The sequence below is a fragment of the Acanthochromis polyacanthus genome, chromosome 23 (assembly GCF_021347895.1).
Source record: "Acanthochromis polyacanthus isolate Apoly-LR-REF ecotype Palm Island chromosome 23, KAUST_Apoly_ChrSc, whole genome shotgun sequence".
Taxonomy (NCBI): Eukaryota; Metazoa; Chordata; class Actinopteri; family Pomacentridae; genus Acanthochromis; species Acanthochromis polyacanthus.
This window is the reverse complement of record NC_067135.1, coordinates 16161035-16178614: the sequence shown is the minus strand read 5'-3', so window position 1 is coordinate 16178614 and position 17580 is coordinate 16161035. Positions and strand designations below refer to the sequence as shown.

Genomic DNA, 17580 nt, shown 5'->3' with positions numbered 1-17580 from the left:
TGAAAAGCATGCAACAGTGGAATAATGTACCAACATCCAAATTTTTAGTTGTTCAAAAGACAAAAACACACGAAGTTGTCTTTGAATGTCACATGCTAGCAATGACAGAAGTAGCAGCAAATGAACAGACATCACGATGGTTCTCCTGACGTCTTTCATCTGTTGAGGTTGCTCAGGGAGTTGATGCACAGTGCTGTTAATCAGAGGAAATGGAAAAAACAGCACTAATGGTGTAAACTATCTAAAGTGGAGGTTATAATGGCATATGTAGATGCAACAGCATTGCATTGAGGGCTGCATTGATTTGTGAGTTATCTATTTTTTAATCATGTTCCTCACTATTCGCTGATTGTTTTTTATTTCAGACTGATGTTTCCAGCAACAAGGAATTTTTATTTGTGACCCAACCACCCATGACCTATTGGACAGACAGTGCAGACAGGAAAAAAAAATCAAACGAGCTTTTAGGAGAAATGTTTCCCCCCCTTTACCAGTCACTTTCTATGGTGAAGCAAGCTTCCCAAAACCCAGGAGTCCATCTTCAAACTGTGCTAATGGACAATTTAACCACCACTCTACTTATGCTCCCATTGCACTGTAGAAATGGAACCAATCCCCTTACCACAAAAACTCACTCCCACTTATCTATTTGGTTACCTTGAAATGATGTCACCCTCTATCCGGGGAGTTTTGCCACGGCTATGTGTCTTTGTGTATGCACATGTGCGAAGGAAGACAGCCAAGGTCATTACTCATTGATAAGGCCTCTGTGGAGCGTTCGCGTTATCTCCTTTGCCTGGGGACTCCCCTGAGCAACCTCTACAATTAGCCGTCTTCCCCTTACTATTTATCCTGGCAACACTCTCCCCGACCAAAGCACTGTAGCTGAGGTGGCCTGGGACTTAGCAGATGCCAGGCAAACCCCCCACCCCCCCACCCCCACCCCCCAAAAAAACTGTTTACATGTGTGCTTTTAAAATATTTCAATATATCACAGGTCACAGGTTTCTTTGTTCAAACAAGTACACTAAAATATCTCCCATACTCGCGTACTAAATGATAGCACTATTTCTGAGTAGTCTAACTTACCCTGAAAATGTGTACATTTTATGCATGGCTGGGACATGTAGTGACTTAGAGAACCTATAAATAAAGACAGTACAAGCATGGTGAAGAGGGCTTTGGTGTTTTTTTGGGCTATGAACTTCCAGACCTTATCTATATTTTGTGAGAACAGGCAACTGAATAATATTTTCTGTTCTTGCGCCTTTTATGTTTATTCTGCCCATTGTAGCTTTAGTACTCTTAGTAGTACAATGATAAAAGATGAAATGTATGTACTTATCATCAATCTTTTTCTGCCATTCGCTTAGAGGAGTAGTTGATGAAGTAAATGCACATTTTAATGAGCTGTTAATATAGTGTTTGGTCAATAAACAAAGCTTATAGTGCATAACCTCTGTCCAAATTATGCAATATTAGAATTTAAGACAAAAAGAATTTATAATCGTCATATTATAGAAATATATCAGTGAATACATTTAAAAAATGGTGTCTGTCTGGTATCTGTACACTCAAAATATGAGTGTAGGGAAGTCTATGTTGTTTCTGTGTTCGGGTCAACCACATGGTTAGTGGTACTGGACTATTTCCAATGTTTTCATATGTGTATCATAAAATAATATCAGAATTTCCTTTTTGAAAAGTCACGGCTATTGTCAATACCAATAGACTGCAACACCCTTATTTTGTAAAGTAAGCATCAGCTTTGTCAGACGTTGCTCGGTAACGGCAGCAGTTTTAGAAGCGTTGCAAAATAGGTGTGTTATTCCAAGTCCTCTGAATTGCGGAGCCTCACTGGTATCAGTCACCCAGTAGGAGTAGGATGGGGCTCATCCCGATGTGAGACAAATTGCTGAAATATTGTCAGGGCAATCTAGCAAAATTTCCTTCCTTGCGAGAAAACCTTGTGTTTGAAATCCGTGTGTGATTGCGAGGCAGGATGGCAGTGTGACTGTCTTGACACAGTCCTCAGGTATTTGCTTCCTTCCTGCAGTGCAAAGTATATGCCTCCAAAGTGGAAACAATCTTGATACACACAGGGAAAGAACTGTCATATAATGAAGTGGTTCACTATATACACCAGTCTGCAGTTCACTGGCATTTAGAAGTAAATAGCTGTAACCACCAGGAGTAATTAATGTTGACAATTATGTCTGCAATTTAGAGGTCACGCCTGTGAAAAATACTCATATCATTTATGTAAATTAGACCAAGAAATGCAAGAATATTTTCAAGGATACCCAGTATAGATGCGGCTGAGAGACACCAGTCAATCAAAATGTAGTCTGCCCATAATTCACACATCTTATGCTGTTTGACACATTTTTATTAAGCTCAATGTTTGACATTTAGAACTCATACAAATGCAAATATTGGTTTAATCAGAGAATTTACTGATGTTACAGTCTACTTCAATTGTGTTGTGCTATTGTGCATGTACTGTCAAAGACTGCAGGACAAAGGGACACAATTACATTTCTTAGTGTTGCTTTTTGAGGTTCTCGTCATGACATTTTACTTCTGACAGTTTTGCTTGATGATGTCATTAGCGTCAAGTAAGAAGTCAGCGTTTATCAATCTAAAAGATGCTCTCTCCTGTACACAGTGATTGATTTATTGTTTTACAGGTTGAACGGTATGGCTGAAATGTTTTATTTCAGTTGAAATAAACGATACTTACGATATTTTCAAATGACAGGAGGATAAAAGGTGTCATTTGATGTTGACACCCTTACTTTCAATATAGCTGCTTAAGCGCATTTACCAAGGTACATGGGTAGTAACTGTGATCTTAACACAGCAATGAAAAACACACATGTAAAGAAGTGTAACATTTAAAACAAGAAAAGCATTCAGAGAGCGCTGTACTCTGCCAAGGCTGTTGATTCCCCCATGCGGCATTGTCAGAAATGTAGCATTTTTTTTTAAAATGCAGCATTTTTTTTGTTAGTAATTGATGATCAGAAATCACGCCAACAGAATAGAATGCAGCCATTTAATATACATGTACCCGCAAACAAAATAACCTTGTGCTGAGCTCAATCTTGTGTTATGCATGTTATGTACAGATTTTGAATTGTGTGACCTAAACATGTAATGTAATGACTTGTTGTCATAGTTACATGATGCTATCTCGCAATGATACAGAAATCTTTAACACATCCGTGGATCCAGACTATAAGCTGCATCACTGCCAAAATCTAATCACTTGGTCCTTGTGTCGTATCTGACTTTCCCTGAAAATTTCATTTGAATCCGTCGGTCCATTTTTGAGTAATATTGCTAACAAACAGACAGACAGACAGACAAATGTACGGTGATTTTCACAGAGCACTGCTGTGTTCTTCGGCGTATTAATACTGATTCAGGAATGATGTCAACTACATGAAAATAAAAGACATTAAGCAAGTAAAACTCCGAGGTTTATGGATGGCCACCAGGGCTGGTTCACCATGAGGAGGTTAGCATTCAGGGTAGTTGGCTAGGGTAGCACCTGACAGGCACCGATATCCGTCCACAGGCTGTTGATATTGCATTATTTAGATGGTGATGGTACAGGTCACAAAGCTCTTCTCGCAAAGACATGAGTCCAGGAGGTCTGCAGGCTCAGACAAGGTGATGCAAGGCCCAGGTGGCCATGGATCAGTGTGGCTTGGGAGACCTAAACAGCAGCCATGGGAGAACAATGAAGGGAGAAGGGACTCTTATTAGTGTATGACATGTTGTTAATGGGCCTGAGAGGGAATACTATTGGAGTTTATTCATGGAGCTGAACTTTGCGTCCCTCTTCTGTTTTTTTTTTTTTTCATGCCGGTTTGCTGTTAATGCATTTCAGTGAAGCTATCAAACATTCTTTTGAACAATTTTCTTATTGCTATTGGTAAAGTTTCTATTGCTGATCTGACAGATTACCCAGGCCCAGATACCATCATTGAACTTTCAACTTTTGAATTTCTAATCAGCGTCTCTTAGCTTATTATTAGCCTAGTTGCAGGCTTATTATTTCTACCAGTCCACTATAACTGCTATATTATGGTGGACTGGTAGAAATAATAAGATCTCCTTCAGTAAAAGGCCTGGTTTCATGTGTTTGACCCAGTGTTGAAATGAAATTGAACTGCCAAATAGTGCAGCTTTAGACAGATATTTTTCAGTCATTCAAGCAGTTATTTTTCACAGATTTGGTGATGAATGGACACTTTTCAATAACTAAACCATGCAGTATTGCTACTGGAGTGCACCTTCACCTGATACCTTCAGTTTAGCAGCTGTTGCATTGTATCTGTCGCGTGAAGCCGTGTATCCTCTCTGTCCATCAGCAAAGGCGGGGCAGACTTCACTGCCCTTCTTTTTGTGAGGCAGGTTTGCTGTTTGTTTGAGTCACAAAAGCGAGATTTCAGAATAGAGTTGACCTCACCACAGCAAATTTTCCACTCGGTAACAGATCAGTAACAAACCTGCACAAATTTCTCGCGACGCGGCTGGTTTTAATTTCTCTTCATAATATTCGTTTTTATAGGTGGCAGTAATAAAGATGCAGCCTCTGGCTCTCTCACTCTCTTTCCCTCCTGAAGCCATGCAGCGTTCTGACAGATATTTAATGATAGATCTGTTGCTTCCAAAACACTGATCACCTAAGTGTAGCTGAATTTAAATACATGTTATCATTTTTGTATGTAGACTCCATTTTATATAAGTCTTGGTGGCCTTGCTCTCACTCACTTGATCTACTTTCTTTCCTTAATCAGAGTAAAACGTCTCCTTTCTTTATTATTTCAGGACACGCACTGAGCCAATTACCTAATCATTATGGCAAGGCAGGTGGTGCACTAATACAAGATAATAACACACCTTGGGCATTCAGAGCCATTGTACTGCTCAGGGCTTTTCAGAAACATTGCACAGCTCTGCGCAAGCCTAATTGGGTTGTGGAACATGGGGAGAAACCAGGAGACAGAATATGGTCATGCATAGGAAAAGCTGTTAAACCTGTAACTTTTTTCGCCTTCTTTTTAATTGAGGCAACGAGAAGGACATTAGTATTATCTAAAAATAAGATCAAACCTGATATAAAACCGTAGTTGCCGATGGAATCCTACAATCTCTCACGTGCGCAGACATTTTATACCTGCTGTGAAAGGAAAACGGAGAAGGGAGAATGTGACTCCACAGGCCTCAGCACAACCTTTTTTATTATTCTCTTCACAAATCAACTGTAAAGCACCAACATTCACCACGTGAATGTGTCTGTTTACATCTACCGCACGATACACCATTCATTTCTAACTTTAATTCCTAATCTATTCCATATTTGTAGCGGTTAATTTCATATATACAATTATAAGCTCACACCCTTGTTTCTTCACCAACACCACTGTCAGCAGGACTTTTCCATGGTAACTGTTGGAATGAACACTTCCTGAAATTCTCCGTATTCTTTCCAGGCACCACAATGTACTGGCTGCACATGTTTTCCTGCATGCTATTTCCTGACTGTCAGTCGATAAACACATCTCATGAATGCATGATGAGGAAGGAACGAACACTGTCTCCCACTGTATGCACCTGGCAATCAAACAAAATACAGATTCAGAATGGAAAAATTTAGGCTGTACCAGACATTTCTTTTCTAAATAAAATGTTTGTGTCCAGTAACAATAAGTCACATTTATGAATTTGAGGGCAAACTTTATTGATATTCCTGAGTAGTTGCTTTATGATGCTCACTTAGTTCTTCCTATTGTTATTCTGTAAGTCTTTAAGTTCTCTTATGACAATCAACACAAGGTGACATTTGAGGCTCTGCTATCAAAACACAAATCCCGCATGCTTATCTCAAAATACCATTTGACAAGTGAAGGATCCAGGGGCGAGCAGTCACTGGCTGCTGGGGAGTGCCTGTGTCTTGGTGAATGTGCTTTACCATGAAAGCAAACTGACAGTCAAGAGTGTCAAAAGTAGTTTGCTTCCATTACAGTCTCCCTCTGTCTAAGTCACACATCTGGTATTCATAGAAACAACATTTAACACCCCCTCTCGTAAAACTGTGGCGTCTTTCTTTCATTATGTTAGCACCTCCGAAGGGCAGGATGCTGTGTTTCTGCCCCCGTCTTTGACTGACACGGTGGTTATGAGCAATGATAGCTGCCAGGGCTCCGAGGGAGCATCTAAATGAACTGACACTGGCAGTGTGAAGACACCTCGCGCCAAATCCACTGACAACATTATTATACTAAGGACTTTATATAGAATGATGAGGCCTGGAGAATCAATGTGATTGATGCACGGCACTCAGCACATAATTCCTCACGTTTTATTTAAGACCCTCGCTCAGAGGGGTTGTTGTGACTGATGCCACTTGGAGAGGTGCTGTTGCTGAATTATGCTGGTCGGTTATGCACTCGCTGTTTTGCCGTACACAGAGGAAATTAGAGTTGTACAGGAAGTACAACACGGTCCAACATCCTGTCCGACACCAGTTTGCAGTCGTTTAGGGAAATGTCAGTTGTGAGTACGCCCAAAGCCAGGAGCACAGGCAACATGGCAGCAATACTGATAGTCTGTGCCAGGACAGTGGTACTTGAGTAAAATCTTGATCTCAAGATGTTGTCCTATTATCTTGGGGGGGTGCTTTAGCTCAGACAGTTCTTGCTCCTCGCCCCTGGACTCACCTGTGAAGTTTCTTTTCTCTGCTGAGTTTCAGTTTTCCTCCCCGATCTCTGTAAGAACAGAAAGAATATTTGACCCTGCCGTATCAAACAATGTCATGACTGCATTTGCAGTCATCAAAAGACGTGGAGTAATATCAAAAATGACACCACAAACTCACTACTCATGTATCAAGAATACGAGATGATAAAGTTGCTAGCATTAGCATTCTAGCTCATGTGCTAACTCTTGTGTGACCTGAGGGGATGGAGAAGGAGGCCTGGAGTTTAAAAGACACCACTTAAAGCTGAGTTTGCCCCAGATCGCTCTGCTCAGCATGTCAATTCTACAAAGATGTTTTTAACTGAGCCAGTGTAATTTTAGAAGAGTTGTTTAAAAGAATAAGACATACAGATTTGGGGTATGGAAAGGGATGAAAAATATCTAAGTGAGTTAACTGATGACAAACACTATACTTTAATTTTCAGTTCTGGACACATAAATATATAAATAGAATAGGGTTGAATTCCTCGGTCCAATCCAAAATTTGGAGGTATTAGCCCTTAAGTACATTGCATGTTTACAAGAACTTTATAATGATCAAATGTTGAAAAATAATAAAACAAGACAAAAAAATCAAAAACAATTTGTGTTTAAGATCTATAGCTGGATAATGAGATCGAGAGAAAGACAATAGCAATTCAGTGAAAAATTCCTTGACTGGCCTAAAACTAGGGATGTTTCTAATTAAATGGAAATTTAAATAGAGACAGTGTAAAAGTAATATACAAGAAAACCAACAGAACTGAACAGCTTCTTAAAAACTTTAGTCACTGAAAGAAAAAAACTATTGTTTGTAAATGTTATAGAGCCTTTTTCCAAAAATCATATTTTAAATGCTACATTTCAGTGGCATTTAAACTATTTTGAAAATGATTGAGCAGAAATCACAGCAGCAAAGAATGTGGTGATTTAATGTAGATGTAACCACAAACAAAATGACCTTGTGCTGAGCACAGGCATGTGTACGTCCTGTATGGATATCGAATTGCGTGACCTAAATAAGTAGCGAGCGGTGGGACTTGATGGACTCGGAAACACTCCCACAATTTAATCAATTCTTCCTTGTATCATTTCCAACAGATAAGTCTTCATAAATCTGCACCGGTGAATTTATAGTAGGATCACAATGATGTGATCGTCAGCAGGCAGCTAATGGAGTGTTCACTTATAGTCGTAGTTACAACAATGCTGTGCAGCTATCTCGCAGTGACACAGAAATCTTTTTTTTTTCAAACTTTATTTTGCAGTTTTATATTATTACAATGACAGACAACAGAAATCTTTAACAAATCTGTGGATCCAGACGATAAGCTGCATCACTGCCAAAAAAAATCTAATCACTTGGCAATTGGTCCTTGTTTCATTTCTGACCTTCCCTGAAAATTTCATCCGAATCCGTTCGTCCGTTTTTGAGTAATGTTGCTAACAGACAGACAGCTGCGGCCTTGTTGGGCTTATCCGTCAGAAATGATACATTGAGGGGGTGTTTCTGAGTCCCATCAATTCCTGCTGCCCGCTACATTTTTAGTTGATGCGATTCGGTATCCGTACATAACATACTCATGCATTCTGACAATGCCTTATGGGGGAGTGAACAGCTTTGGCAGAGTTCTGCCTTCTCTGAATGCTTTTCTTGTTGTATAGTTGACCAGTCATGCATATTCCTGCCTGAATCAGGTCAAAAGCTACAGTTAAACATCAGTGATGTAATAGCAGACAAACTCTTCTGGAGCTCCGCATATTTCCGTTCATGCTGTTGATTCTAAACGAACACACATTTCTCAATATTTCTACCTCTTTTGTTAGTTTTTCTTCCAACCTGGTCTTGACACAGTCTTTAGATTACACCACGCACTAATTTGCATATGCTTGGCAGAGTACAAGATATAAAAGATCCAACGCATTAAAAGTAAAAAATGTAAGTCACTCAAACTATTTTTTTGTCAGCTATTTTTATTGCCTTTTTTCAAGCTTCTGTAATTAAAAAAAATGTTTAATCAAAGTAGTTACATAAACTGTGGAACTGAAATATCATGAAGAGAAAATCCACTAAATAGATTTAACTCTGTAGATTTGTTGCAAGCTGCTTTTTTAAAAGATTTTTTTTTCCTTCTTTCTTCCAAGAAACTTGCTAAGTTGGCAACACAGTGGTTTCCTTGACTACAGCCCCGGTATTGCTTTGTTCACATCAACGCTTATCACACCAGCACACAGTTGTAACATCCATATGCAGTTTGGGGAGTTTTAATTGAGGATTAGTCAATAATTTAAAACTTATCATCTGGATCGGTGTTAATGATGGCTTGTGCCATCCTCAAGGCAATTCATATGAATCAATAAGTTGAATGCAGACAGTGGTGTGTTTTCATCTGAGAAATGGATGGATGCATTTATTTTGAAGCAGAATAAGCCCATTCTCTAGTGATGAAATAATAATTGCACAATATTTTCTGCTAATGTCAATGTAGGAAATTTTTAATTAGTACTAAATTCATTTTTTTTTTGTAATGTTTTCCCCACTCTAGCCAAACATCTGTGTACAATGAAGCGGCGCCACACAACAGTGCCCACGTTTTGTGTGCCATATGCTCAGCCCAACTGTTGCTTTGTGGGAAATCTATAGTCTGAGGTAGTGAAACATGCAGCTTTTTTTCCTAAAACAAAGCTATACTAATGGTAGTACCCTTGTTGTTTTATCAGTGTTATTCTTTTTGTCATATCATTAAACAAAAGGTCTTATTAAGTCAGAAAAAATAAATTCAAGAAAAAAAAAGTAAAATCCCCTTCAGCTGAAGAAAAACAAACACATATACAGATGTTTGGCTGCTTTTCCGCTTTCCAGAATCGAGCTGAAACATAAAATGTATATATTCAGATTCTTAGGCAGACGAGGGGGCAAAAAAAAAGGACAAGTGGGGGAAATACTGTATATACTTTGAGTTTTACTTGGCTGGTGTGCAATCGCAAGCTGCTTGCTCAAGGAAATCGGTGCCCCCAGGCTACATCCCATCCCCATGGCTGCTCACAGGGAGATACTGGAATAAAGAAGAGGAGGATGCCTAGCATGTAAGCTGGGTGGAAGGGCTGCTGTTTGAGGGGGGGAGGAGGGAGGGCCAGGGTTGGCAGCGCGAGCAGGAGGAAGAATGAAGCGGCTAATACTTGAGAGATGAGTCTCCATTTAATAGAAAATCTTGTGCACGCATGGTAATGAGTTTACTTATTAGCAAATCACGGCCGCGCTCTGCTCAACGCACGGAACCATGCCGCGAAATCCATCAGCCCACTCGGTAATTTAGGCCGAGAATCAAGAAATGCTCGAGTCGTTCAGGTGTGTCAATTAAGCGGCGCCAAGAATAGTTTCATGCATGCTTTAATAACGGAAAACACAATTTATTTATGTATTTCAGGCCTTGTCCTGGAGTAATACACATATCATTAAAATATTCAGAGAAATTCCCATGGCGTTATTTTATTCACTCAGATTCTCAGTCGATGATGGAAAAACTCTCGTTGAGGACATAATTTGTAGTTGAGGATTTGATTATTTCAATCTTGTTTACAGGTTCATTGGGGTCTCCCTCGATGTACTGGTAGAGGAAAGCAAAAAAAAACAAAAAACATGCAGCGCCTCTCTACAGTATTTCTCATTTGCCCTCTTTTTCATTTACAGACCCTCACATGAAAACTGACCACCTGTTCCTCTCAGCCATCTCAATTTACTCCACCATATGTTTCGCTGCAGCTACAGAACAACATATAGCTCGTGAATAACCCGCTGAATTAATCTTCTCGTTCCTTCCCAAACGCTTAATTTATTTATGTGTCGTGCATGTGTATCTAATCAGAGGCATCAGTCATGATAAAGTGATCAGATGGGAACAGGCGTCATGTTTTCTTTTTCTTTAGAGCCCCACTACACCGCTTCAGTATAGGATGGTTAATGAAGTGGTTAATTCTTGCTTCAAATGTTCTCAAAATATGCAGGCTTTTCCTCATTTTGTCAAATTTAGTATTTTACATGTCACTGACGACCGGCACCTCATCACAGATCACAAGATAAATTTGAGGAGAGGGATATTTTCACTTTATTAATAGCAGAGGAAAGCAGAAAAAATATTAATTCCTCACACAAATTATGCATAGTTTTTGGTGAATAAATGAATAGCTTTACTTCGGTAGAGCTGGAAATTATTCAAAAAAAGGAGAAATTCATTGTCCTTGGTCTAACTTTTAAGGGGTCATTGTACAAAAATGCTTGGAACTGCTGCTTGGAGACTGCAGTGTGTTTCCACTGATGGAAAGCAGCTGTGCTCGAATCACTGTTACCTCAAGAAATACTCTTTATCTTTGGCACTATAGTGAGTGCAAATTTCTGACCACTTGTGGCTTAGTGGACAAACCTACCTTTCCTAATTTGTACATCCTTGATTCCTTTCCTCGCTTTCACATCTCGCTTTTAAGTCTCCTCCCACCGGAGAGCTTTGCGGAGGAGGCGAGAAAGAGAGGGATGACGAGACACTGGGCGTTTAACAAAATGACATCCTTGCTTCAGAGCTGTCATTTTAAAGCAGCGGCAATTAGAATGTACATGTGGCACAACTGCATCAGTCGTCCGTTGTTTTGTCGTAGCTACCGCTATATTTGCAGTCATCAAAACACTTGGAGGAAAACAGAATTCATGACAACTTAGATTTACTTTTAATTCAGCATAGCACAATTTGACAAGAATGTATGGATTCTGACATACAGCACATACGCTACACAACCCTTTATTACACATTTGATCGTTTTAGATAATGCATACAAGTTATTTAGGAATCTACAAAAGGAAAGATTGCATTTGAAATCCAGAAAAAAGTAGACAAACATGAATGACAGTACAAAACCCCTTCAAGTGAGGATGAAATCAGGTTGTCTAGAAACCGTGTTGGTGCCGAGTTGCCTCTCCGTCATACACAGGCAGAAGGGGAGGATATAATAAGACGCAAACAAAGCTCGGCGTACTTAAGAAGGTGTGCAGAGAAGCCAATTCCCCCCGCCTTTATGGAGAGGCTGAGATTGCTTTGATGGCTCTCTGAGGTCCCTCTGCTGAATCATGTCAAGAGCAATTGTAGCATAAAAGACCAAAAAACAGTGGTGAACAAGAAGACATCGTGACCTGTAGTGTCCCCAAATGAATTTGGACATAAAATAGGTCTCATGGAGTAGAAGAAATATGCCCTGTGGCGAATGTCCTCCTTTATACACAATTCATGTAAAGGCTAATATCATCTTGTCCTTGCAGCGGTTGCTTTGTGGGGTCCTGGGTGGTTTTGCTTCTGCCACCTACCCACATGAAGTTGAAAAGATGATGTTCATTCCTGAACAATGATGGACCTTGGTGTCCGTTTCTCTCTGGGGAAGATCATTTCTTGTAACTGCCACAAATGCATACTCGAATTATTACAGTTTTAAAGATGTTGGTAAAATGTGTTTGCAGAAATTCAAAATGCTTTGGAAATCAACAACGTTTTCCGATGGCCTGAGGACAGGCTTTTATAAAAACTGCTTCTGGATATATTGTGTAAAATTGTCCAACTGAAATGTGGAAAAAAAGGGGCAGAAAAGATAATATATCAGGGAAATGTTGATCGAGTTTTTGATGTCTTATAAAGCATCACATTCTATTTCTATCTACTGCTGCAATGTTATTTTAGTAACATGACAGTGTACTTTACTATTTAAATTAGCCTTAGCAGTACACATGCAGCCTTTATTGCTTTCTAGAATTTTAATAGTGGTTTTACATGCAGTGTTAAATATTTACAAACTGTCAGTCTGTAGAGACATTTCTCGGCCCTCTCTGTCAAGCTTATTTGCCCTCCTTGTTGAAATGATCATGACTGTGAGGCACTGTAAAAACAAAATATGAATCGCTTACTACTGCAACAACGGGGAAGAAAAAGGGCTTGACAGCATCAGCGCATTCTTGCACCGTGCTGCTATCTCGTATCAGGCACCCATCTGATCATTCTGATATTGTAGATTTCTTTATGAAATAAACATGGTGTGGAAAGGAGAGAGGGCCAAGATTCCAGGCACAGATTTGATCACACGCTCAAGGAAAAGCAAAAAAGGCAAACCAGATTGGATGGCCAAGACAAAATAATTGGACTTGTGTCGGTAACCTGAGTGGACACGGACCCATTTATCTCCCTGTCTGAAGCGAGGGAGCAAAATCTCGAGCCCAGAAAGGTCACAGTAAAGAACTGAGGGTTTGAAAAAAATGCACAGCCTTGCTGATGTAAGAACAAACTGGGACTTTCTCTCTTTTGCTTTAACTGTAATGATTTCCTCTTTTCCATTATGAGGTGCTCTTCTTATTCATGCAGCTGCTAGCCTAGGAAAACTATTTGTTTCAAGACAGAAGCTACATAGTACTTTTCTGGACGGGGGGGGGGGGGGGGGGGAGAAAGGCTGGGGTCTAACAATCTATCTCTGTGAGCAGATAAGACACTGTGATACTTTATGCAAACATCCTCAAATAATGTTAACATGCTGATGGTAAGCATGGGATATTTTCCCTCTTCACCATTGTAGTTTAGCATGTTAAACATTTGCTGTTTAACATTGAGCACAAAGTGCGGTTGTAGAAGATAAACATATTAGTGTTGCAGGAATTTGGTCATGAATCAAAGTATTGGACAAACAAAAAAAAATTGGCCAGATGGCTGTGGTATAAAATACTAAAGAAGGGTGTAGTCAATCAGGCAAAAGAAAATCTTGGTCACCTAAGATCACATCCACTCTTCAGTCAATAAATTGGTTGATTCTAGAGCTTGAGATATGCTGAATGGGCCAAACAGCAAAGAGTGCACTCTTCTCTCCACCTGATTTGTGAAGATTTCACTGTATCAAGTCATGATTCCAGAACAAGAACTATTGAGGAATAAAACACAAACAAGTTAGCTCACCGTTATGATATGTTGACGCTCGACTTTTTGGCCATTCGTTTTGACAACATGCAGCCACACCGACTTCTTTGACATAGTGTCTAATAGTTTGAAACCAACTACAAGTAAACAGTCAGGAAATGTAGCCTAAAACTTAAATAGCGGTAAGTTCGACTTTACTGTCTCCATTCGGTTGGGTGAGTTCAGAATTCACAGGTTGTCTGTTCCATCTGCTGCCAAAAATAATGTATTATGTATTATTCCTGAAAGGCTAGCGATGTAGCGTTTTTCTCCTCATGAAAGTCGATGATTTTGTGACTAAGACAGTTCAGTCAAATGAGCTTATCGACCAATACCTGGGCTGTTGTGGACATGAAATATTTTTTTTGCAACATGCAACCTGCCAAAATAATGCTTAAACTAACAATGTTGCTGAACAAAACATTATGTTAAATGGTTTTGATGTGTAGACTGCAGACTTACTTTTAGAAGACTTAATGTTGTGTTTACTTTTCCTGCTAAACATGATCAATACTAGATAATAGGTCCAACCAGATTGTTCTCATCTGTTAGTGTTTAATGTTTTTTATAATCTTTTTGTTTGGCCACAAGAGGCAGCATTGAAGCCCAAGGATCCTTGGCGCTTTTGCTGTGATGCGATTCATTCTTCTCTGTTGGTTGTTCCAGAGACCTTGGTGAAATGTTGATTGAGCTTTTGTGGACCAGATAGCCTTGGAGGAAAAAACAATATTGAAAGAGCTGTCTGGTAAATAACACGATCTACACTGGTCCGCACACACATTCTGTCCTGTACTGCAAGATTACGGAAAACTGCAAGTTACAAGGCATCGCATCAAAAGAGAGACAGCTTGGAGGGGAACGGCAGAGAGGAAGATAGAGACAAGGAAGAAGAGGATGAGAGGCAGAAAGGGAGAGAGTAAGTGGAAACTGCACGCCAAGCTTTGTAAAGCATCAGGGATGAAACATCGCTTTCCTCATAAGATGATTATGTTGTTAAATGAGATATGGCAATACTCTTGTAAGCGCTTAATCCAAGGATCTCCAGCTGCCATGCAAATGTAGCAGATGTCAGCAGGATGACACAAAGCCGAGGAATGAGCAACCAAAATTCTCCTCATCCCCCACCTCACCCCCTCTTCCTCCCTGCCTCTGTATTATTTAACAGGGAGGCCTGTGGTTGCCGGAGCTCATTGTACGAATTCTGTTCACATATTCAGTGGGAGATGAGGCAAAGAAAGCACGCAGCTGGTCAAAAACTACCACACGCAAAACCTGTTTCTGTTAGAAGAAAAGCATCTCTGAGACGTAGCCAAGTATTTCGGGCTGTTTTGAAGTTGCCTAAACTTGGTGATGCTTGGATGTTTGGACCAACTTCTGAGGAGCACTTTTCTTTCTGGAGTTTTTTTCCTAAGCTTTGCCATGCTTTTATGCAGCTCTCTGGGCATTCCCAGGTGGAATATTAGGGGCGGGTGGACCGAATCGGAGTGGATTTCCTTGGGGAGCATTAAAGCAAAATGACTCGCTCTCTTGGGATTCATGTTGATGACATCATGACTATGGGAGTGCAAGTGAGCGCCACTCCAGGCCCATTAAATCAGATAGCATGATCATTTAGTCTAATTTGCCATCAGTCCCACTAATTGCATCTGACTGTCGACTCTGGAGAGTATTGTAATTCCCTTGAACTGGTTAAAGTGACTGTGATGGCTATGCTTAAACTTGATTTAATGACAGGTGATATATGATTTATTCTCCCTTTTTCTTTATTGTTCCTTTCAACAGCACAAGTCCAGAATTGTTCAATAATTGCGCTGCGTAGTCGTACTGGGGCTTATTGGTTTTTATGCACCGCCTTTAGTTGGAGCCATCTGCTGAAAGAATCGCATCGAAGTGCTCAATGTATCATTTAAACAGGATCAGCTCACTCCAAATACAAAACAAACGTGACATCTAAAAAATTGTATGACCACACTGTACATTGAGATCAAGCTTGTCATATCACAGTCGTCGAAAACAGTTACTGCTCAGCCTACCGGGAGGTGCTTTTTCCGTGCAAAAATGATGTCTGTAACTGCCCCTTTCTCTTTTCCTTCCCCTTTTCTTTTATCATTCTTTTTTGCTACTCCCTTCTGCGGCTCTCGGAGCTTTGTGCTCATGTTTGAGTTCTCACTGGCTGACAGGTTGTCACAGATAATAAGTTTTAATTCCCCATGTGGGACCAAAACTCACTTGCCTTGTAATTTCCTCATAATTTTATTCCCTTTTGAAGCCCTTGAATGTAGATTGGTGAGATGTCAGTTTTAAGTGTGGTAAGCTGAGATAGTAATGTATTCTCCTGCATTACGACTGGATTCAGTCATATAAATGGAACATAGTGCGTTTTTTTGTTTGTTTTGAATGGGACTTTACCATGTTACAGGTGCATGATCAATTAATATCTTCATTTTATTTACTAAGTGTTTAAAATCAATGCTTTGTTTAGTATTTCAGATTGGTCGATCAGGACAGAAAGAAACAAAAACAAGTTGGTCTACAGGGCATCAATTATACGACGGTGCCATCTGTACAGTGAAACAGGGTGGTGCTGACTCGGGTGAGTCATATGATCTCACTCCAACCCCTGATCCCCATTTGTCCCAGTGGTGATGTGTCTAAACGCACCACAGCAGCTCTGATGGACACTTTGCCTTGAGCTCCTGTTCACCCCTTCCACCCCTCAATGCCACTTTCTCCCCAATCCAGAATAATGAGCCTTTCAGAAATTCAACTCAGGGATCCCGGCCCAGTGGTGTGCTCGGCAGCCCAGATTTCTCGCCTCTTCCCCCTTGCTAAAGCCTCCACTAGCCCTGGAGCTTCCAGGCCGCTGAAAAAAATCACAGCTCTGTCGGCCAAGTGTGGTCGCTGCTTCAGCAGGATAAGTTGGCGAGGGGAATATTGTCTAAGTCCCCCTGAATGTAAACGAAGCACCCTTTGCTGTCACTCTGGATGGCTGGCCTGTCTTCTGCCTTGGATGGCTGGTTAGGCATTCTCCACCTCATAAAGGATGCAGCTGTGCTTTTGGAAATAAAAGGGGGGGAAAAAAACAAAAAACAAAACAAAGACGGCTCTTGTGAATTTATGCCCAGGCCTTCTCCATTCCAGCACCGAATTGTCACAGTGAGATTCTGACTTTTTCCTAACGCCGTGGCTGGAAAGTCTGCCTTGTTTTACAGCCAGCCAGAGCCAGGAAAACAAGAACTTATGACATCTTCCACCTATACCCAGAATAATCTACTGAGGACATTTTTGTCGGACAGGTGGATTATTTCATTGAAGACTGATGTGCAAGTATTCAACATTAGTGCTTTTTTTCTGTGGGCTCCTTACTTGCTTGTCATGGATGTTCGGAGGTGATTCCCTATGGATCCCATGTGATGGATGCTCTTAATGAAGGATGTTAATTTAAAGTCACCTGCAGGCTATAGCCGTTCCATCCATAAGGCTGCATCATCGCCTATCCAATGTTCTCTCTGCACTGACAGAGGTAGGCCCAGGGAGAAGTGAGGAGATGGAATTGGATTTGAAGCTCTGAGGCAGGTAATAAAAAGCAACACTCCCACACACCAAGGAATGTGATTTCCCCAAGTACCCCTGGCAGACATGTTGAATTTCGTGCTGTAATGTATAGGCGACCAAGCTATTCATAACATGGAAGACCCTGGCGAGTACACTCACCGAAGCTTGTTTTCTCATTAAAAGAGTCAAAAATGTGCCTTGAACTTTTATAAAACCATACGTAATGTACTCTCTTTGCATGCAGTAGTCACTCCTGAAAATGTTATTGGTTGCTATGGTAATGGCTCACTGAGCAGCC

At 40.4% G+C, this 17580-nt stretch overlaps 1 long non-coding RNA gene across 1 annotated transcript in view; it reads left to right on the top strand.

Moving 5' to 3' along the window:
- Nucleotides 1–15154: 15154 nt before the first annotated feature.
- LOC127532491 (uncharacterized) overlaps nucleotides 15155–17580 on the top strand; it is a 343671-nt gene continuing 341245 nt past the window's right edge. Inside the window, exon 1 of the long non-coding RNA XR_007939920.1 lies at nucleotides 15155–17303. This is a non-coding gene — a long non-coding RNA (uncharacterized LOC127532491). The remainder of the gene's footprint in view (nucleotides 17304–17580) is intronic.